Source organism: Haliotis cracherodii, unplaced genomic scaffold (assembly GCF_022045235.1).
Source record: "Haliotis cracherodii isolate W230 unplaced genomic scaffold, xgHalCrac1.p SCAF_12, whole genome shotgun sequence".
NCBI classification, from domain to species: domain Eukaryota; kingdom Metazoa; phylum Mollusca; class Gastropoda; order Lepetellida; family Haliotidae; genus Haliotis; species Haliotis cracherodii.
Window position 1 is genome coordinate 30932536 of NW_027266267.1, and position 22958 is coordinate 30955493.

The following is a 22958-nucleotide window of genomic DNA, read 5'->3' on the forward strand; positions in this document are numbered from 1 at the left end:
GCAGTCATGTACCAGCAGGGAAGGAAGCAGTCATGTACCGGCAGGGAAGGAAGCAGTCATGTACCGGCAGGGAAGGAAGCAGTCATGTTCCAGTGGGGCAGGAGGCAGTCATGTACCGGCAGGGAAGGAAGCAGTCATGTACCGGCAGGGAAGGAAGCAGTCATGTTCCAGTGGGGCAGGAGGCAGTCATGTACCAGCAGGGAAGGAAGCAGTCATGTACCGGCAGGGAAGGAAGCAGTCATGTACCGGCAGGGAAGGAAGCAGTCATGTACGGTTTAAGGATCTATACCAAAACGTCGCTTTTCACAGTATTAAAGAAGTTGTTATCCATAAAATTGTGTCTATCTTGTCATCCGTCAACTTCTAAGTAATGCCTATCAAACAATTTTGCCAGGAATGGGTTAAGAAACATGGACGAATTACAAGTTTCATGTACGGATCATGCACAAATTGTAAGAATCACCTACGACTAAGTCTGAAGGTAGATCCCCATGCTAGGGTCCATGGGGACTTATAGTGCCTTTGCTACCTGCATAGACCCCAGCCGGTTTCACATCATCCCTTCAGTTGCTGGCAACAATTAGGAATCTTAGCCAAAATTTAAAAGAAAACAGATTGTACGATTAAAACTATGATAGGAATAACGCACTTTGAATGATATGGATTTACTATACCCTCTCAAGGGGACAATAATTTTACAGTACTTTAACCCCCGTCAAGGGCACAGCCAATAACAATCTCAGTTCACATTTATACACTACCAAGTTAAGAAACAACTATGTACATCAAAATTTATTTATGAGTTCCAATTTCTTTTAAAAAGCCAATAATTAAATGAGAACTGATACTATTAAAAAGATCCTTAAGAGATGATGATTTGAAATAGTTATCCCTTGTGATGGCAAAATCAATATAGTCAAGCAGGACATGCTTGACTGTGATTCTCTCATCACAAAGGATACAAAATGGAAGATCCTCACCTTTCAATAAATATTTGTTAGTATATCTACTGTGGCCAATACGACATCATCGTAAAATGACCTCTTCAAATCTGGACTGATAACCCAAGTAGCTGTAACCGATATTTGGTTTAAATTCATGTAACTTATTGATACCTCCTTGGGTGTCCTACTTCTGTTGCATTAGATCTCTGATGTAACATCTAATAACAGGTATGATATCGCTGAATGGGATCAGAAGTGGTGTCACATATTTGTTGAGTGCTGCTTAAGCAGCAGCATCGGTTATTGTGTTACCACTGATTCCAACATGGCTTGGTAACCAACAGAAAACGATGTCGTATTGGCCAGTAGCAAGATCATTAAACAATTCAACAATTTCTATTAAAAGAGGATGTGTGGAAGACATGTTTTTAATAGATTGAATGCAAGAAAGAGAGTCCGAAAAAATAATGAACTGTTTATGTTTAGTTTGGCTATGGATGTATTTTAGAGCTGTTCAAATAGCATTTGCTTCTGCTGTGAAAATAGAACATTTATCTGGTAATTTGGCTGAGATAGTTCTGGATCCAATGACGGAAGCATTGGCAACAGCGTCACCATCCTTGGATCCATCTGTAAATATAGATTTATGAGTATCATACTTGCTTCGCACTTCATTATATTGCTGTTGATAAATTAGTTGATTTGTGTCGGATTTCTTGAGTTTACTTAATGTTAGGTCCACATCTGGCTTCACAAACTGTCGTGGTGGAGAAGAGAACAGCCGAGTGGGGGCTATGTTTTCAAGATTGATTTGGGCGGCAGAATTAAACATCAGATTGTATTCTTATTCCAAGTGGTGGAATAAGAGATGTCTTTTGATTGTTTGGGAATGTTTGGGAATCAAATAAGATTCATTTAAGAACTTCAAGAAATGATTCAGATTTATCTACGAATATGAAAAAATTCCTATTCGGGATGATTCAGGATATTCGTGGTCGTATTGAAATGGGGGCATTAATCTAATGCTGTACTGTACCTAGGAAACGTGCAATCACGTAACTGCAAGCTGTGGCGAGTAACAATGAAAGTGACAAGTTTTATAAACTAGTGGACAGACAGGGATGTTCCAAATGGACCTCTGGACCTGTTGTTGAATGGGCACATACCCACACACCAGCAGTTGTGAAGACATCAGCCTGTCAAATAGCCAGTGTTTACTGTCAAACATAGGACAGTTGTGGAGAATAAGTTAAGAGTGATTGATATCAGCCGATGGTAATATTTGACTGAACTTGCATGTGCTAATGGTCCAAGTAGATAGTAGGTCTGTAGACACTTACCTTTGTATGACGTATGGTTCAGTATAACTTGGAATCCTTGGTCCTGGAGGCCTGAAAGTAGGATTGATAGCAGTGTTATTGTGTGTACATCCAATCACTCTAACACATTACCATTGCTGATAATTCCCAAGTAAACACACCAACTCATCTCAGGGCATGTTTTTATATTCCAACTCTTGTGATATTTCCCTACACAGGACACTCCAACTCACATATTGCATCTGACCCTGAATCCCCTCAGTTGACCTCTTGTGTTTTCCTGACAACTTGTGCTATGTTACATATGTGGGGCATCAGTTGGCATCACTTTTGGCCTTTAACAAATGTAATTTAGGGTACACCTTTAACCCAACTCTGTAACCACAAGGTGATAGTCGTTAGGAAAATGGTCTCCTCTTTCGGGAAAGAATTCTTGAACAAAGGCCATGATTGTTAGACAAAGCTGTAACAGAGAGGTTAGGGAGGAGGGAGTGACTAGCTTCTCTCTAGTGTTATGTATGCAAGGTTACCTGTCTGTAGTCCAGTACAGAGTTACAGGGAGTTTACACAGAGAGTGGGGACTGGGATAGACAGCCTAGATGTATATACTTTAATACAGAGTTACAGGGAGTTTACAGAGAGAGTGGGGACTGGGATAGCCAGTCTAGATGTATATACTTTAATACAGTGTTACAGGGAGTTTACACAGAGAGTGGGGACTGGGATAGCCAGTCTAGATGAATATACTTTAATACAGGGAGTTTACACAGGGGTTGGGAGAGGAAGCTGTGTTGAGAGTGTCTGGTTGGCCATCCCTTTGTTCCCAGCGTGGCTCCACAGTTCTTTATGTATGTCTGACACAGCAGATAACAGACTGAGAGAGACATTTTTCAGCTGGATCTTGCCAACACCTCAACTGACACTATGATTCACTTGGACATTTTGATCGTTATCTTCAAGTGAACTTCTTACAGTCTGGACACTAGAGCTGCAGATGAGGACACAATGACTCGGCAGTGTTGCCAACTCATAGGGCTTCCATCACACACAAACATTGTCAGTAATCAGTGGACCTAGTTGTACTGTCTGAACACAAACTTATCCAGCAATCAGTGGACCTAGCTGTATTGTCTGAACACAAACTTGGTCAGTAATCAGTGGACCTAGCTGTACTGTCTGAACACAAACTTGGTCAGTAATCAGTGGACCTAGCTGTATTGTCTGAACACAAACTTATCCAGTAATCAGTGGACCTAGCTGTATTGTCTGAACACAAACTTGGTCAGTAATCATTGGACCTAGCTGTACTGTCTGAACACAAACTTGGTCAGTAATCAGTGGACCTTACTGTACTTTCTGAACACAAACTTGGTCAGTAATCAGTGGACCTAGCTGTACTGTCTGAACACAAACTTGGTCAGTAATCAGTGGACCAGCTGTACTGTCTGAACACAAACTTGGTCAGTAATCAGTGGACCAGCTGTACTGTCTGAACACAAACTTGGTCAGTACTCAGTGGACCAGCTGTACTGTCTGAACACAAACTTGGTCAGTAATCAGTGGACCTAGTTGTACTGTCTGAACACAAACTTGGTCAGTAATCAGTGGACCTAGCTGTATTGTCTGAACACAAACTTTGTCAGTAATCAGTGGACCTAGCTGTACTGTCTGAACACAAACTTGGTCAGTAATCAGTGGACCTAGCTGTACTGTCTGAACACAAACTTTGTCAGTAATCAGTGGAACTAGCTGTACTGTCTGAACACAAACTTGGTCAGTAATCAGTGGACCTAGCTGTACTGTCTGAACACAAACTTGGTCAGTAATCAATGGACCTTCAAAGTGATGCAGCTCTCAGATATTTACCACTTTGGTGAAACCCATGAATATTGGTATGGTGCTGACAAAACTAGAAACATAATCAGTGTGAACCAAGATTCGAACCCACAATCCTAGGTTTCTGGCATGCACAAGTGCGGCAACTCTGCACAGCGAATTGTATCACCATAGATGATTACGCCACCTCCTACCCCACCATAGGGCACATTAGAAGTTTGTTTGTTCATATAGTGGAGACAAATATAGAAGATAATGTTAACTATTAAAAAGTTAAATCCCCAAACCATTAAAAAGCACCAGTTAACCACTTGACTGATCTGTATTGCAAGTTTCATCAAGAAATATTCTGTGAAGGAAACGGAAAACGGACTGCAGACAGACGGACAGACATGCTGATCAGTATATCCCCCCTATTTTTCAAACTGGAGGAATAAAATTGAACTTAAGACACCAATTTTCAAACTCATTTGCGTGACCAGTAACATGAGTGTGTGAAATTTCATTTCTCAACTTAAATAATTTATGAGAAGATGTGTACCCAGTGAGAAGCGGATAGACGGACGGACTGATGGATGACTTCCAGTCGTTATATCCCCCTACCACTTTGTGGCAGGGAATAGAAAACATCAGAGCAAGTAAACTTCTATCAAACGTTATGACAGCAAGAAGAATTTTCCTGAGTAGAATATTTTTAAATTTCTTGAACGCAAAAAGGTTGATTCTGTTTGTGCTGAATTCCTCTGAGAATATTCCCAACCTGAGGGAACAATATAAACTGCCATTTCAAAGACTGAGTTTACTTCTTCTCAAACTATAAACATATTTCAAAGATGAAAACAGATTTCTTGATCAAATGTGAAAACCTTTGTCTCACATCAAACGGAACATATTTTCATATGACAGCAACACATTCTCATTACACATAACTTTCTTTGATTTAATGTCCATGAAATTATTCTCCCTCAGCTTAATGGTCACATGTTCCTGCTTCACACCTCCAGCAGAACAGTTAGACCTGGTTAATGCATACAGTATATGCTTCACACCTCCAGCAGAACAGTTAGACCTAGTTAATGCATACAGTATATGCTTCACTCCTCTAGCAGAACAGTTAGACCCAGTTAATGCATACAGTATATGCTTCACACCTCTAGCAGAACAGTTAGACCTAGTTAATGTATACAGTATATGCTTCACTCCTCTAGCAGTACAGTTAGACCTAGTTAATGTATACAGTATATGCTTCACTCCTCTAGCAGAACAGTTAGACCTAGTTAATGCATACAGTATATGCTTCACTCCTCTAGCAGAACAGTTAGACCTAGTTAATGTATACAGTATATGCTTCACTCCTCTAGCAGAACAGTTAGACCTAGTTAATGTATACAGTATATGCTTCACACCTCTAGCAGAACAGTTCGACCTAGTTAATGCATACAGTATATGCTTCACTCCTCTAGCAGAACAGTTCGACCTAGTTAATGTATACAGTATATGCTTCACTCCTCTAGCAGAACAGTTCGACCTAGTTAATGCATACAGTATATGCTTTACACCTCTAGCAGAACAGTTAGACCTAGTTAATGCATACAGTATATGCTTCACACCTCCAGCAGAAGAGTTAGACCTAGTTACTGCATACAGTATATGCTTCACACCTCCAGCAGAACAGTTAGACCTAGTTAATGCATACAGTATATGCTTCACTCCTCAAACAGAACAGTTAGACCTAGTTACTGCATACAGTATATGCTTCACACCTCCAGCAGAACAGTTAGACCTAGTTAATGCATACAGTATATGCTTTACACCTCTAGCAGAACAGTTAGACCTAGTTAATGGATACAGTATATGCTTCACACCTCCAGCAGAAGAGTTAGACCTAGTTAATGCATACAGTATATGCTTCACACCTCCAGCAGAACAGTTAGACCTAGTTAATGCATTAAGTTTATGCTTCACACCTCTAGCAGAACAGTTGGACCTAGTTAATGCATACAGTATATGCTTCACTCCTCTGTATTGTATCCCAAATGACCTACACTGTGTGACACGGGTCTACTGTATTGTATCTCTACTGTCCTACACTGTGTGACACAGGTCTACTGTATTGTATCCCAAATGACCTACACTGTGTGACACAGGTCTACTGTATTGTATCCCTACTGTCCTACACTGTGTGACACGGGTCTACTGTATTGTATCCCTACTGTCCTACACTGTGTGACACAGGTCTACTGTATTGTATCCCTACTGTCCTACACTCTGTGACACGGGTCTACTGTATTGTATCCCTACTGTCCTACACTGTGTGACACGGGTCTCCTGTATTGTATCTTTACTGACCTACACTGTGTGACACGGGTCTCCTGTATTGTATCCCTACTGTCCTACACTGTGTGACACGGGTCTACTGTATTGTATCCCTACTGTCCTACACTGTGTGACACAGGTCTACTGTATTGTATCCCTACTGTCCTACACTCTGTGACACGGGTCTCCTGTATTGTATCCTTACTGACCTACACTGTGTGACACGGGTCTCCTGTATTGTATCCCTACTGTCCTACACTCTGTGACACGGGTCTACTGTATTGTATCCCTACTGACCTACAATGTGTGACACGGGTCTACTGTATTGTATCCCTACTGTCCTACACTGTGTGACACGGGTCTACTGTATTGTATCCCTACTGACCTACACTGTGTGACACGGGTCTACTGTATTGTATCCCTCACTGACCTACACTGTGTGACACGGGTCTCCTGTATTGTATCCCTACTGTCCTACACTGTGTGACACGGGTCTACTGTATTGTATCCCTACTGTCCTACACTGTGTGACACGGGTCTACTGTATTGTATCCCTACTGTCCTACACTGTGTGACACGGGTCTACTGTATTGTATCCCTACTGTCCTACACTGTGTGACACAGGTCTACTGTATTGTATCCCTACTGTCCTACACTGTGTGACACGGATCTACTGTATTGTATCCCTACTGTCCTACACTGTGTGACACGGGTCTACTGTATTGTATCCCTAGTGTCCTACACTGTGTGACACGGGTCTACTGTATTGTATCCCTACTGTCCTACACTGTGTGACACGGGTCTACTGTATTGTATCCCTACTGACCTACACTGTGTGACACGGGTCTACTGTATTGTATCCCTCACTGACCTACACTGTGTGACACGGGTCTCCTGTATTGTATCCTTACTGTCCTACACTGTGTGACACGGGTCTCCTGTATTGTATCCCTACTGTCCTACACTGTGTGACACAGGTCTACTGTATTGTATCCCTACTGTCCTACACTGTGTGACACGGGTCTACTGTATTGTATCCCTACTGTCCTACACTGTGTGACACAGGTCTACTGTATTGTATCCCTAGTGTCCTACACTGTGTGACACGGATCTACTGTATTGTATCCCTACTGTCCTACACTCTGTGACACGGGTCTACTGTATTGTATCCCTACTGTCCTACACTGTGTGACACGGGTCTACTGTATTGTATCCCTACTGTCCTACACTGTGTGACACAGGTCTACTGTATTGTATCCCTACTGTCCTACACTGTGTGACACGGGTCTACTGTATTGTATCCCTACTGTCCTACACTGTGTGACACGGGTCTACTGTATTGTATCCCTACTGTCCTACACTGTGTGACACGGGTCTACTGTATTGTATCCCTACTGTCCTACACTCTGTGACACGGGTCTTCTGTATTGTATCCCTACAGACCTACACTGTGTGACACGGGTCTACTGTATTGTATCCCTACTGACCTACACTGTGTGACACAGGTCTACTGTATTGTATCCCTACAGACCTACACTGTGTGACACAGGTCTACTGTATTGTATCCCTCACTGACCTACACTGTGTGACACGGGTCTACTGTATTGTATCCCTACTGTCCTACACTGAGTGACACGGGTCTACTGTATTGTATCCTTACTGTCCTACACTGTGTGACACGGGTCTACTGTATTGTATCCCTACTGTCCTACACTGTGTGACACGGGTCTACTGTATTGTATCCCTACTGTCCTACACTGTGTGACACGGGTCTACTGTATTGTATCCCTACTGTCCTACACTGTGTGACACGGGTCTACTGTATTGTATCCCTCACTGACCTACACTGTGTGACACAGGTCTACTGTATTGTATCCCTACAGACCTACACTGTGTGACACAGGTCTACTGTATTGTATCCCTCACTGTCCTACACTGTGTGACACGGGTCTACTGTATTGTATCCCTACTGACCTACACTGTGTGACACGGGTCTTCTGTATTGTATCCCTACTGTCCTACACTCTGTGACACGGGTCTACTGTATTGTATCCCTCACTGACCTACACTCTGTGACACGGGTCTACTGTATTGTATCCCTACTGTCCTACACTCTGTGACACGGGTCTCCTGTATTGTATCCCTCACTGTCCTACACTGTGTGACACGGGTCTACTGTATTGTATCTCTACTGTCCTACACTGTGTGACACGGGTCTACTGTATTGTATCCCTACTGTCCTACACTCTGTGACACGGGTCTACTGTATTGTATCCCTACTGTCCTACACTCTGTGACACGGGTCTACTGTATTGTATCCCTACTGTCCTACACTGTGTGACACGGGTCTACTGTATTGTATCCCTACTGTCCTACACTCTGTGACACGGGTCTACTGTATTGTATCCCTACTGTCCTACACTGTGTGACACGGGTCTACTGTATTGTATCCCTCACTGACCTACACTCTGTGACACGGGTCTACTGTATTGTATCCCTACTGTCCTACACTCTGTGACACGGGTCTACTGTATTGTATCCCTACTGACCTACACTGTGTGACACGGGTCTTCTGTATTGTATCCCTACTGTCCTACACTCTATGACACGGGTCTACTGTATTGTATCCCTCACTGACCTACACTCTGTGACACGGGTCTACTGTATTGTATCCCTACTGTCCTACACTCTGTGACACGGGTCTACTGTATTGTATCCCTACTGACCTACACTGTGTGACACGGGTCTCCTGTATTGTATCCCTACTGTCCTACACTGTGTGACATGGGTCTCCTGTATTGTATCCCTCACTGTCCTACACTGTGTGACACGGGTCTACTGTATTGTATCCCTCACTGTCCTACACTGTGTGACACGGGTCTACTGTATTGTATCCCTACTGTCCTACACTGTGTGACACGGGTCTACTGTATTGTATCCTTACTGTCCTACACTCTGTGACACGGGTCTACTGTATTGTATCCCTACTGTCCTACACTGTGTGACACGGGTCTACTGTATTGTATCCCTACTGTCCTACACTGTGTGACACGGGTCTACTGTATTGTATCCCTACTGTCCTACACTGTGTGACACAGGTCTACTGTATTGTATCCCTACTGTCCGACACTCTGTGACACGGGTCTACTGTATTGTATCCCTACTGTCCTACACTCTGTGACACGGGTCTACTGTATTGTATCCCTACTGACCTACACTGTGTGACACGGGTCTACTGTATTGTATCCTTACTGTCCTACACTGTGTGACACGGGTCTACTGTATTGTATCCCTCACTGACCTACACTCTGTGACACGGGTCTCCTGTATTGTATCCTTACTGTCCTACACTGTGTGACACGGGTCTACTGTATTGTATCCCTACTGACCTACACTGTGTGACACGGGTCTACTGTATTGTATCCCTACTGACCTACACTCTGTGACACGGGTCTACTGTATTGTATCTCTACTGTCCTACACTGTGTGACACGGGTCTCCTGTATTGTATCCCTACTGTCCTACACTGTGTGACACGGGTCTACTGTATTGTATCCTTACTGTCCTACACTGTGTGACACGGGTCTACTGTATTGTATCCCAAATGACCTACACTGTGTGACACGGGTCTACTGTATTGTATCCCAAATGACCTACACTGTATTCCCTAACATCACATACAGTGAAAGTTGCAGAAAGCACAGTCAAGCTGGAAAGTCAAGACAGACTAGAAGTTTCTCCTTTTTTTCCATGTAAGATAATATGTTAAGCAAGCAGACATCTCACACTCTATTTTGTTTTGTGTACCATGAGATTTAGAGAACTATTTTGACTGGAGCTAGGTGTAATCATTACAGTTGTTCCAGATGCAATGCATCAACATTGGCAGTTATCTGCAGTCCCTGGGGTCAAAGGGGTCATTTCCTGTAGGATACATCACATGAAGCACAAATATCAGTAGGATTCAAAACATAGCTGAACAAATGTGATTTGAGTGGGGAGAGTATTTCAGCAGTAACTAGCAGCATGGCAACCATTCCTCAACTCGGTATAAACAACAGCTACATTCTCAGTGGTACTGGATCACATCAGATTAACATCCTGATACCTGTATAACAAAGTAACATGCTCTATAGACTCCACCTGTCCTGATGAACAGTGGGAGACTGCAGCATCTTGATGGCGCTATCATTGACATGGCTGCCCAGCAGTTGCAGAAGAAATTACCTGCTCATATGGGCCAGACTAGACTAACATCTAGTCTCTAATATGAACATATTTTACAGAAAAAACTGTCGTGAAATTATAGTTAAAAGATATAATAAAAAGGAGCCCCGAGACTTTCTTCATTTTCAGATACTGCAGTAGTCTAGACTTGCCCAAAAATTTAGACTTGCATGGGCTGTAATGGATATACTTGTTTCAGGGTCTGTATGACAGACTAAGGCCAGACATTCAGCACACATAATAGATGCAAATATATAGAACGGTCATTCAACTTTTGCAAATATAACACATTTTACACTAACTTCCTAACAATGCCTGCATGATTCACAGGACCTGTACAATGAAACCATCACAAGTGTGTAGAAAAAGTACATCATACTAAAACATTCTGAACAATAATTACCAAGGTGGCCATCCAGCACTGGCACCAGTTGGCCATCCAGCACAGGCACCAGTTGCCCCTCCTGCACAGGAACCAGTTGGCCGTCCTGCACAGGCACCAGTTGGCCGTCCTGCACAGGCACCAGTTGGCCGTCCAGCACAGGCACCAGTTGGCCGTCCAGCACAGGAACCAGTTGGCCTTCCTGCACAGGCACCAGTTGGCCATCCTGCACAGGTACCAGTTGACCGTCCTGCACAGGAACCAGTAGGCCATCCTGCACAGGAACCAGTTGGCCGTCCAACACAGGAACCAGTTGGCCGTCCAGCACAGGCACCAGTTAGCCATCCTGCACAGGAACCAGTTGGCCGTCCTGCACAGGCACCAGTTGGCCGTCCTGCACAGGAACCAGTTGGCCGTCCAGCACAGGCACCAGCTGGCCTTCCTGTACAGGAACCAGTTGGCCGTCCTGCACAGGCACCAGTTGGCCGTCCAGCACAGGCACCAGTTGGCCGTCCTGCACAGGAACCAGTTGGCCGTCCTTCACAGGAACCAGTTGGCCTTCCTGCACAGGCACCAGTTGGCCGTCCTGCACAGGAACTAGTTGGCCGTCCTGCACAGGCACCAGTTGGCCGTCCAGCACAGGCACCAGTTGGCCGTCCTGCACAGGAACCAGTTGGCCGTCCTGCACGGGAACCACTTGGCCGTCCAGCACTGGCACAAGGTGGCTGTCCAGCACAGGAACCAGTTGGCCTTCCTGCACGGGCACCAGTTGGCTGTAGTGCACAGGGGGGTGAGGTGTCCCCCTACTCCCGCTTACCAACACCTCTATCTTCCTGCACAAGCAGAAGAGGCTTGACAGAGAGCATGAGTGAGTCCGCTACATTCCAGCCATGCTGACCACAGCTGGAGAGTGTTACTTGCCCAGAGGCCAGCAATGGAGGGAACCAGCTTTCTGTCCAGTAAAATTAGTGTTACTTGAGTTAGACTGGTATTTCACTGTTCTGCTTCTACAAGGTATACTTCATTCTACTCTCGGTATTCTATCTGTACTGTGTGTGATGTACCAGGAGGGGCGTTGGGGGTGGGGGGTGGGGGAGAATGTTTGGGAAGAAGTCTGGTATGGTATGTTGACATGCCTCAGCCAGGTAGCCATGCTTGGCAGATTATCAGGAAATATGTGATCATCTGGAAACTGTGTTGCTGTCTGTTTTTATCAGCAGATGTCCATGCAGTGGGTTACAATACTTCATCATTGCCCAAACTTTCAGGAACATTTCACCTATACCCACCCAAATCTCTCAAACACTTAATTATAGGACATGAATTGTCACTCAGGACTGCCAGCATATCCAAGGTGTAAGAAGGCTTTGTACTGGGTGAGGCCTGTACATGTCGGCCATCTTGAAGAGATAACTGGGTCTCCTTCAAAACATTTCTTTTGTATGTTCTTTGTGTTTGTTACACATTGATTCAGAATAAATTAATAGTTTGGAATCATAAATGTGCTAACACTGATCATTCTATCATTTAAATTCTCAAAACATCCATATCAAAATAGAGACATGTTGCACAAAAGACACTTAATTTTGTCAGGATTCAATGATGTTACACTTCATTATGGAAGTATCTATTTTCCATCCTCCCTAATCTGCTGACACTAATAAGAATATGTAAAACATATGTCCCCCATGATTCCCCAGCCTGCTTGATGAAGGTATTCAGTGTGACGGCACCAGGCCTGGTACACAGCTAATGTACTAGCTGACACAGGCTGGTGCACCTCTCCATCAGGCTAGCTTCCATCACACCAACACAGTCAAAGCAAGCATACATGATACTATTCTCACAATCTACAAAGTTTAATGGTTGTGAAAGAAATAGTCCTGAATGCATGCGTTGTATGTGATGGCGCCTGAGTTCCCACTGAGGGCTAATCTACTTGTTTGTATTACAAGCCTGCCTGCTTCAGCTCATTATTTCAAAAGAAATTTCAAAAGGACTTAATAACAAAGACTATAAATATTCCAATTCCATGCAGGAAACTATTGAAGATGTATGCTACTGTGATTACAATGTATATGAGCATAATGTCTGTCATACATGCACAGCTTGCATCTAAAACAACCTCCGGTTCTACAATCCTAGTTGTACAGCACCCATACCGGCTGATGCAGTATCCCACTGAATGCCTGTCAGACCTGAATATCTTCACCAAAAGGCACAAAATCCTTCACAAATGTGTTTATATGATCAAATATACCAAAGAAAATTCTCTTATTGATTGAAAACAAGTGAAATGCTGAAAAGCATCTCGAATGTGGTTGCATATTTCTAAATTCTTAATAGTCTTCAATTTGATGCAGCGAGTAATATTAATGCGCAAAGACTACTGAGCTATCTGATTACAGCTGTTAGTGTTGGAAGACAATTATTTTAGACATTTTACTCATGTCCATGTGAAGTAATGTGAAGATTCCGTGACATGTTAGACAACAGAATTTATGCAGCTGGCTGTGTCTCCCAGTCCAGGCTTTTTTGATCCAATCAGCTTTCATCTTTTTGGTCTTTTTGGTCGTAAAATGTTATCCCAGTCAAGCGTTCCAACCAATTCACTTTTAAACAAAGGAGGAAACACATATAAAACCACCACTTCACTGATCTGCATAGAACGTTTCATCTAGAAATATTCAATGGTTTTGGAGTTCTGCTCCGGAAACAAGCACTACTCTCATTTTCAAGTCCAACTTGTCGTCATGGGAAAACAAGAGTCATCAGAAGATGACAAAATCCACCCTGTCCCCACAAATTCGAAAGAAGAAAATATCTCACTGTTACTCTAAGTCCAACTTGATGAGAGAATTTCTATCTAATGTGTCTCTTTGTATACAAGAGTATCAAAACCATACTATGGAATTGGTATTCGGAACTTTGTATTTCTATGTCATGTACACACAAGTCAAAATCAAACTTGCTGCCACGGACACTGAAAAAATATAAATTCACAAAATCCCTACATAGCATAAGGTACCCGTTGACAACCTGGTCTTTGTGTGAGCACAGTTTCAAGAAAGAGTACCTGCCTATTAGTTTTAGAGATATGGTCCAGACAAAAAAACACACTATGAACAGAGTCAAAGTCAAACTTGTTGTCTTGGAAACAGGAAAAACTTAATTTTTCTTTTTGTCGTGAAAGGCGACTAACGGGATCGGGTGGTCAGACTTGCTGACTTGGTTGATGCATGTCATTGATCCCAATTGCGTGGATCGATGCTCATGATTTTAACCGCTGGATTGTCTGGTCCAGACTCGATTATTTACAGACCACCGTCATATAGCTGGAATATTGCTGAGTGCGGCGTTAAACAGCAAATCAACCAACCAACCGGAAACGAAATCCATCCAACCTTCAGAGACTAAGTCCCAATTGTTTCCATGGAAATCAAGAAAAAGAAAAAAATGCCAATAATTTGCAAATAGCAAAAGGCACCACATCAGGATCTGTTTGATATATCTGCCCATTTACGTTGAAATATACTGAATGTTTACGCTCTGGACATGAAATGATTACAGACAGACAGACAGACAGACGAGGCATTGACTATGTCCTGGAAAATAAATTTCCCCAAAAGCACCAGTTCCCCATTAGACTGATCTATATAGAAAGTTTAAATAAGAAATATTAAACAGTTCTGCTCTGGAAACAGAAAACGGATGGACAGCTGGAAAATCTGATCGCTATAATAAATGACATGTTATGGTGTCACATATACATTCATAAAGCGTTGGTACAGAAACATTCAGTGGAACATATGTTTGTCCATCTACATGTATCAGGGGCCTCAGAGAAAGGCTTTGTCCCTGATTTTCAAAGGACAGAAAGTTGATATTTTGCAGGCAGATAACAGCTCAGCCCCTTCCCTCCCATCATACAAGATGTGACTACGTTACATTCACACATCTGTCCTGCCCGCCCATCTTCCCATCTATCAAACACTATCTCTATTGTTCAGACTTGTGCATGCCGACATCTGGATGCCGCTTCCAGCTTGCATCTTATTACAAGGATAAACAAGGCGTAAGTTTAGAGGAAGATATGTTGCACGTGGAGGTTTGGGCAATCCTTGTTAGTCATCCCCTGGGTCATGCTGGCTCCACTGTCCTCAACACACAGCTCTCATCAGAAGCTAGCTCACATGGAGTACCACACCAGTCAAAGGAACATACGGAGGTTTCTCAGAAACAATTTGTTTTGCAACAAGCTCATTTGTATTACAGTTTGGTAAACATTGAGAAAAAGCAAAAGAATGGAATCAGTGACAAAGTAGACCTTCTTTAGAATTGATTAAATACCATTTTGAGAGTAGGTATTTGAAGACTAGTGAGTACTTTAGCCTACATTTTCTCACAGCAGCATAGCATGTGTGGTGTAACAGGGAGCTGAAACCATGCACTGCAGTCTGCCTGGCCCCCAGTACCTCTTCCACTCCTACCTGTGGACATTATGGGGACCACATGCTTGTATCTTTGTTTAAGAAAATAATTCAAAGTTGGTTTCTAATTGTATAAACCTATTTGACTTTTAGTTGGTTGAATTCTCCCTGATTCTAAATACATATGGCTACACTGACAAAAAACACAAAACTTCATACATGCAAGGTCTTCTCATTCACACATTTAACAAACACCTTTAATCTATATCACTGTTGCCTGAAATACATTTATCACACACTATAAAAATAACAAATACTCTCAAAGCATGAAGTCAATAATTAACTCAACAAATGCCACTGTATTCGAAGCAGGTTTTGTAAGCTGACAGTTGATCATAATTGTCATTGCTACAGCCCAAAACAGACTCTCTTGAGATCCATCTTACATCTGTCATTCCAATATCTGTCTTATCTCTGTAATTTTGAAAGAAACGTCCAAGTTTTAAAAAGATGAAGAACAAGTGATTGGGAGTGTGTATGTTTAATGTGCTGTTTCCCCAGATACTCTCCTTCCTGGTTGCTGCTGCAGGAAAACCATGCATCATCTGGTATGCATTTTATGTAATTCCTGGCATCTTACTCATCCTGCCTTGACATGATGCTGCCAATAACAAACCTCAGGGGGCACCTGTAGTATATCTGTCTTACAATCACAACACCCAACAAACCTCAGGGGGCACCTGTAGTATATATGTCTTACAATCACAGCACCCAACAAACCTCAGGGGGCACATGTAGTATATATGTCTTACAATCACAGCACCCAACAAACCTCAGGGGGCACCTGTAGTATATCTGTCTTACAATCACAGCACCCTACAAACCTCAGGGGCACCTGTAGTATATCTGTCTTACAATCACAGCACCCAACAAACCTCAGGGGGCACCTGTAGTATATCTGTCTTACAATCACAGCACCCAACAAACCTCAGGGGGCACATGTAGTATATCTGTCTTACAATCACAGCACCCAACAAACATCAGGGGGCACCTGTAGTATATCTGTCTTACAATCACAGCACCCAACAAACCTCAGGGGGCACCTGTAGTATATCTGTCTTACAATCACAGCACCCAACAAACCTCAGGGGGCACCTGTAGTATATCTGTCTTACAATCACAGCACCCTACAAACCTCAGGGGGCACCTGTAGTATATCTGTCTTACAATCACAGCACCCAACAAACCTCAGGGGGCACCTGTAGTATATATGTCTTACAATCACAGCGCCCAACAAACCTCAGGGGGCACCTGTAGTATATCTGTCTTACAATCACAGCACCCAACAAACCTCAGGGGGCACCTGTAGTATATCTGTCCTACAATCACAGCACCCAACAAACCTCAGTCTGCTGTCAGCCTGACACCACCACACTGCAGGGTGAGCAGCACAATTACATAGACATACATAGAACAACACTATCTATAGATACTGACTCATCTGATTTCAAATACAAGGCAATCATATTGGCTTTCACTATTATCATGGCTTCCATACATGCCAATAAAATTCTCAAAATACATGCTGCACAAACCACCTAAGTCTCTACATTTCGTAGCCAAAATGAAATTATCGGACTAGCAATAATGTCTCTGTAACTGTCAGTTATTTATGCTCATTTTGATTGGATATCTCAGCATGTAGCGCATACAATGGTCTTGTCTGAACCTATACCAATATACCCCCGCATTCCTCCCCCAGGGGTTGTCTACCATAGAGGGCACACATAGACTGAGGGTGACATCCATGCTGTACTCCTACAAATGTCAGTCTGTGGCTTGATGTCAGCTGAATAATTAATCTTGAGATATGAACTGCATCTTTATATATCATCTTGCGAAGGTCAGAAACATTTGGGCCTAATACATCTTGCAAGAAATGTTTTACTTTGCATTAACTCTTGAATACAACCAGTTATATATGTGTGTGATTCCAGTCTCTGCAGTGAGCTGGCCAGCCACCAGGGGGCAAGGTGTTACAGGTGTGTTGGGTGGGAGGTGAATGCTAGACACTACTGTGAGGGTGGGGAACATGTACAGTAGGTGCTCCACATAGAGCCAGCAGATAACACTAGCTGTCCACCAATAAAACCTTCAATATATAAAAACTTGTTTTCAGAAAAGAAATCATGACAGTAAAATGCAAACACATTGTGCCTTCGGTCTTTCATCTTTGATTTCATGACTTCTACAAAACAGCAATAAGCCTGTTTGGCCGGCAAGTTTGGTTATCGTTATAGATGCCCGGTCTGTTTCCAGTAATATCTGTAGGCTTTTGACTACATGAACCATACACCGTTCCCATGGGTTATGCTTATGAGCATGACTCTGACCTTAGCAACAGTTTTCATTACCCAACAACTGAGACTTCTGCTGCTGATCAGCACATCCTCACAGGCTAAGTGCAAACCTATCCCTGACATCCCACTGTGGAGGAATACACAGCAGACGTTGGTAAACTCTATCAATAAGGTTTAATTTCTTTTTCTCCCTGACTGTTCCTCATATAAAATCAAAATCTGAATAAAACAAAATCATGTAAAATATATGAAAATGACAATATAGTCAGTAGTCAACTGATGCATGAAGTGCACCACCTTGAAAATACAAGAACACTGCTGGTTATAGTGCTCATGGGGAGTCATGTGGGGAGATATAGAACACTGCTGGTGGAGCCATGTGGGGAGATATAGAACACTGCTGGTGGTAGTGCTCATGTGGGGAGATATAGAACAATGCTGGTGGAGCCATGTGGGGAGATATAGAACACTGCTGGTGGAGTCATGTGGGGAGATATAGAACACTGCTGGTGGAGCCATGTGGGGAGATATAGAACACTGCTGGTGGAGCCATGTGGGGAGATATAGAACACTGCTGGTGGTAGTGCTCATGTGGGGAGATATAGAACACTGCTGGTGGAGCCATGTGGGGAGATATAGAACACTGCTGGTGGAGCCATGTGGGGACATATAGAACACTGCTGGTGGTAGTGCTCATGTGGGGAGATATAGAACACTGCTGGTGGAGCCATGTGGGGAGATATAGAACACTGCTGGTGGAGTCATGTGGGGAGATATAGAACACTGCTGGTGGAGCCATGTGGGGAGATATAGAACACTGCTAGTGGAGCCATGTGGGGAGATATAGAACACTGCTGGTGGAGCCATGTGGGGAGATATAGAACACTGCTGGTGGTAGTGCTCATGTGGGGAGATATAGAACACTGCTGGTTGAGCCATGTGGGGAGATATAGAACACTGCTGGTGGAGCCATGTGGGGAGATATAGAACACTGCTGGTGGTAGTGCTCATGTGGGGAGATATAGAACAATGCTGGTGGAGCCATGTGGGGAGATATAGAACACTGCTGGTGGAGCCATGTGGGGAGATATAGAACACTGCTGGTGGAGCCATGTGGGGAGATATAGAACACTGCTGGTGGTAGTGCTCATGTGGGGAGATATAGGACACTGCTGGTGGAGCCATGTAGGGAGATATAGAACACTGACTCTGACTGTATGATTCACTCGAACAAAACAAGGAAAATCCCTTTCATGGTCAGCGTAAGACTTCACACTTTCTGTTGATCTGTTGTTGGTACATTGGTCAGCTGGGGACACTGTTTCATGACTGACAGTAATTTGCTCTGCTGAAACTTCATTGAACACAAACCTCAGTTAGACTGGGATGAAAAACGTCTAAGTGCAGTTAATTGCACTTGCATGCATGTTAGTCACCTAGTCAATAAGCCATAACTGGACCCTCATTAAGTTGGATGACAGTTAGGCATTACTGGCCTCTTGTTGTTCAGTATGACAGCCACACAGTTAGCAATAACTGCATGGCTGCCCCTTGTTAACTCCACTGAACTGGACCCTTCAATATCTTCTTTCTAGTTTTGACCTGACATGTCCATCACAGGGTCATGAGGTGTGAGGAGTTGTCTCATAATTTATCCTGACAGGAATAGCCACATCCAAGTTGTGAAATATGAAGAATTAGTAACATGTTCATGACATGCTTTGAAAGTGAGGACAAATGTTACTTTGCCCAATGAATCTGAAATGGATCTTTGTATGAATCAATGTCCAACAATCAGGGCACCACCAGTCAATTGCACAGAAATGGCCATCCTGAGACTCCTTGACATCTTGTTATCTGCCTGATGTTACAGGAGGGTGCAGTAGGGTCTTAAACACATCAACTCCAGTCATGTTGTATGTGACTCATGTCACATTTAGGAAACATAACTTCACACCTCAACACTTAACAGTCTTAAAAGAAAATTAACAAAAACATAATTCCATATTGCTTGTGGAGCTAGATGTGTTGAACCGTGAGTCATGCATGCAGCAGAGGGCACCCAGGTTTGGCACACTATCTCTCACTTGGGAATTTACAACAAATTATTCAAAATTGATCAATACAAGAAAAACTATGGTTTGAAAACAACTGTCTGAAATGGTAGTCATTTTGTTTATCAAATACAGTATTAATCAATCACTATAACTTCTCAATTCAAATAGATTTCCATCCAGTAAACAGTTTTCCTCTGAGCAATTTGCATTAGGACTGCAGGTGTTACTAGTTTCTAATCGGTAGCACCATGGAAACAGACAGTTTTCTGGTTTCATTACGATGCAAACTGATATGTCTTTTAAACGTCCCATTAATTGAAATAAACTGAAGCAGCTGAAAGCAAGGAGTTGCTGTAATTACATCACCCTGTGTGAATTGCTTCACATTGCTCGCTCTCTTCACACTGAAATGTTGCACACATAAAAATGGACACTTGAGTGTGGGGAGCAGTGACAAATAACAAATTTTGACAAATTCATGGTAGGAAGGACCAAATTTCACAAGCCTGACAGGAAAACCTGCTTCAGAGAAATGCAGGCTGACATTTGATTGTCGCATGTTTTGTTTATCATCAATACTGGAGCTGATCAGCTGTGATTTGATAACTTTGAAAACCAATGCTGGTCAGCTGATCAAAGCAGAGAAGACAAATGAAATCAACAAGAAAACTCCATGACTGATGTAAATTGACATTTGTGTTGAACCATATGGCAGCAATTGCTTCATGAAATGCCAGATCCCAGTGGTGGAGTGCCCATGATGAAACCAGTTCCCTGCCTTCATAGGGTCACAGGAGGCTCTGTCAACTCTCATGCACCAACAGCAATTACTGCATGACTACTAACCATTCTCCATCAGCATCTACTGTAAACAAGACAAGGTGCCAGCTTATCCTTTATACCAGCAGTAAAGCTGCAATTCAAACAGGGCTCCAAACTAATCTTTTATACCAGCAGTAAAGCTGCAATTCAAACAGGGCTCCAACTAATCCTTTGTACCAGGGCTTCAGCTAATCCTTTGTACCAGCAGTTAAGCTGCAATTCAAGCAGGGCTCCAGCTAATCCTTTGTACCAGGGCTTCAGCTAATCCTTTGTACCAGCAGTTAAGCTGCAATTCAAGCAGGGCTCCAGCTAATCTTTTGTACCAGGGCTTCAGCTAATCCTTTGTACCAGCAGTTAAGCTGCAATTCGAACAGGGCTCCAAAATAATCTTTTATACCAGCAGTAAAGCTGCAATTCAAACAGGGCTTTTAACTAATCTTTTATACCAGCAGTTAAGCTGCAATTCAAACAGGGCTTTTAACTAATCTTTTATACCAGCAGTAAAGCTGCAATTTAAACAGGGCTCCAAACTAATCTTTTATACCAGCAGTAAAGCTGCAATTCAAACAGGGCTCCAAACTAATCTTTTATACCAGCAGTAAAGCTGCAATTCAAACAGGGCTCCAAACTAATCTTTTATACCAGCAGTTAAGCTGCAATTCAAACAGGGCTCCAAACTAATCTTTTATACCAGCAGTTAAGCTGCAATTCAAACAGGGCTCCAACTAATCCTTTGTACCAGGGCTCCAACTAATCCTTTGTACCAGGGCTCCAGCTAATCCTTTGTACCAGCAGTTAAGCTGCAATTCAAACAGGGCTCCAACTAATCCTTCATGGCAGTGGCTCTGTTCAATATTAGGTGCTCTTTAATTAATGGTAATGAACATAATGTTGAGGTACTTCAGGCCTAGAAGTGAATGTCACTCCTGAAGCATGATCACTACAGATAGATGAGATGGCGATAACATGGATGCACTATCGATAATACCTACTGAAATCCACGTTACAAAGCAGGACATGGATAATTACCTCATAAAGCCACACCATGAAGTCCATGGAGAGATGTGGCTGACACTTTGATGGGAGTGTCACAGAGGGGTAAACACAAAACAAGATGATGCTCTCTTACCCATAATGAACTGCGCCCCATAGTCACATGACTTTCAGATGAGCACTCAACACTGCGTGTGCAGCTCATGATAAGAATGTCCATCAAAGACACAACTCATTATTTCTGGGCATGTGTTTTACGAAGTACTAACAATAATATTAAACCCTTTCTTATACGGGACATTTGCTTTGCAGTAGCATATTGGGTACTATCATATAGCAACATCAATTACTACAGTCATCTCCACTTCACTTGAAGACTGTCATGGACATACATGTATCCCCATGCATTCTGACAGCTGACAGAGCATCCCCCTGAAACATGACATACATGTCTCCCCATGCATTCTGACAGCTGACAGAGCATCCCCCTGAAACATGTCTGCTGGGGCACTTGGTGTGAAGCAAAGGGAGCATACCAGGACATCATTTAACTAACACTGGGGCCACACTACTTTCATAAAAGAAGATTTTTTTTCTGGACCTCAATATCTGGCTTATCTACAGTCATATATGGTACTTAATATTTGATGTGACTAAACCACAGGGACTCACAATAGCAGGCCAAGTCACCAAGATAAGATAACATAATTTATATTGCAAATGATTCCATTACGGAACAGATGCACTTTTTAAATGGCAAAACATACACGCACACACGCACGCACGCACACACGCACGCACGCACGCACGCACATGCATACATACATACCTGTTAACACAAAGAAATCATTTAAAGAAAATATCAGTATTACAGATCTGACGATATTATACATACAATGTCATAGGTTGATCAACAGGTATTTATTGCTTGAAATTATTGATATGGAAGCATACCCAATTGATGTTGATGGCTTCATTATTAGAGAGCATGTAGTGAAATAATTTGTTTTCAGGATTTGTGGACATTTACATTTTGTGTGGATAATTTTCCAAAGGGCATATTTCTTTCTTGACTGTTTGGTACCATGAAGTAGTAGTGTTCATCAGAGCATGGTCTCTGATGTAGTGGGGTTGGTGGTTTTTTTGTTTCTTCCAAGTTCTATTGCTAACTTATGGTTACTTCATCTTTGTTGGTGAAAGGAAATTTGAACATATATTGTGTTTTTCTGAGAACAGATTGAGTTGGTATACCCATCCAAATCATTTATTCAC

At 42.8% G+C, this 22958-nt stretch overlaps 1 protein-coding gene across 4 annotated transcripts in view; it reads right to left on the reverse strand.

Moving 5' to 3' along the window:
• Positions 1-22958, reverse strand: part of LOC139458353 (kin of IRRE-like protein 1) — a 230737-nt gene that overhangs the window by 54739 nt on the left and 153040 nt on the right. For all 4 annotated transcript variants that reach the window (XM_071239751.1, XM_071239747.1, XM_071239748.1 and 1 more), the window contains one exon: positions 2285-2335. The gene's annotated coding sequence lies outside the window, so the exon portion shown is untranslated. The remainder of the gene's footprint in view (positions 1-2284; positions 2336-22958) is intronic.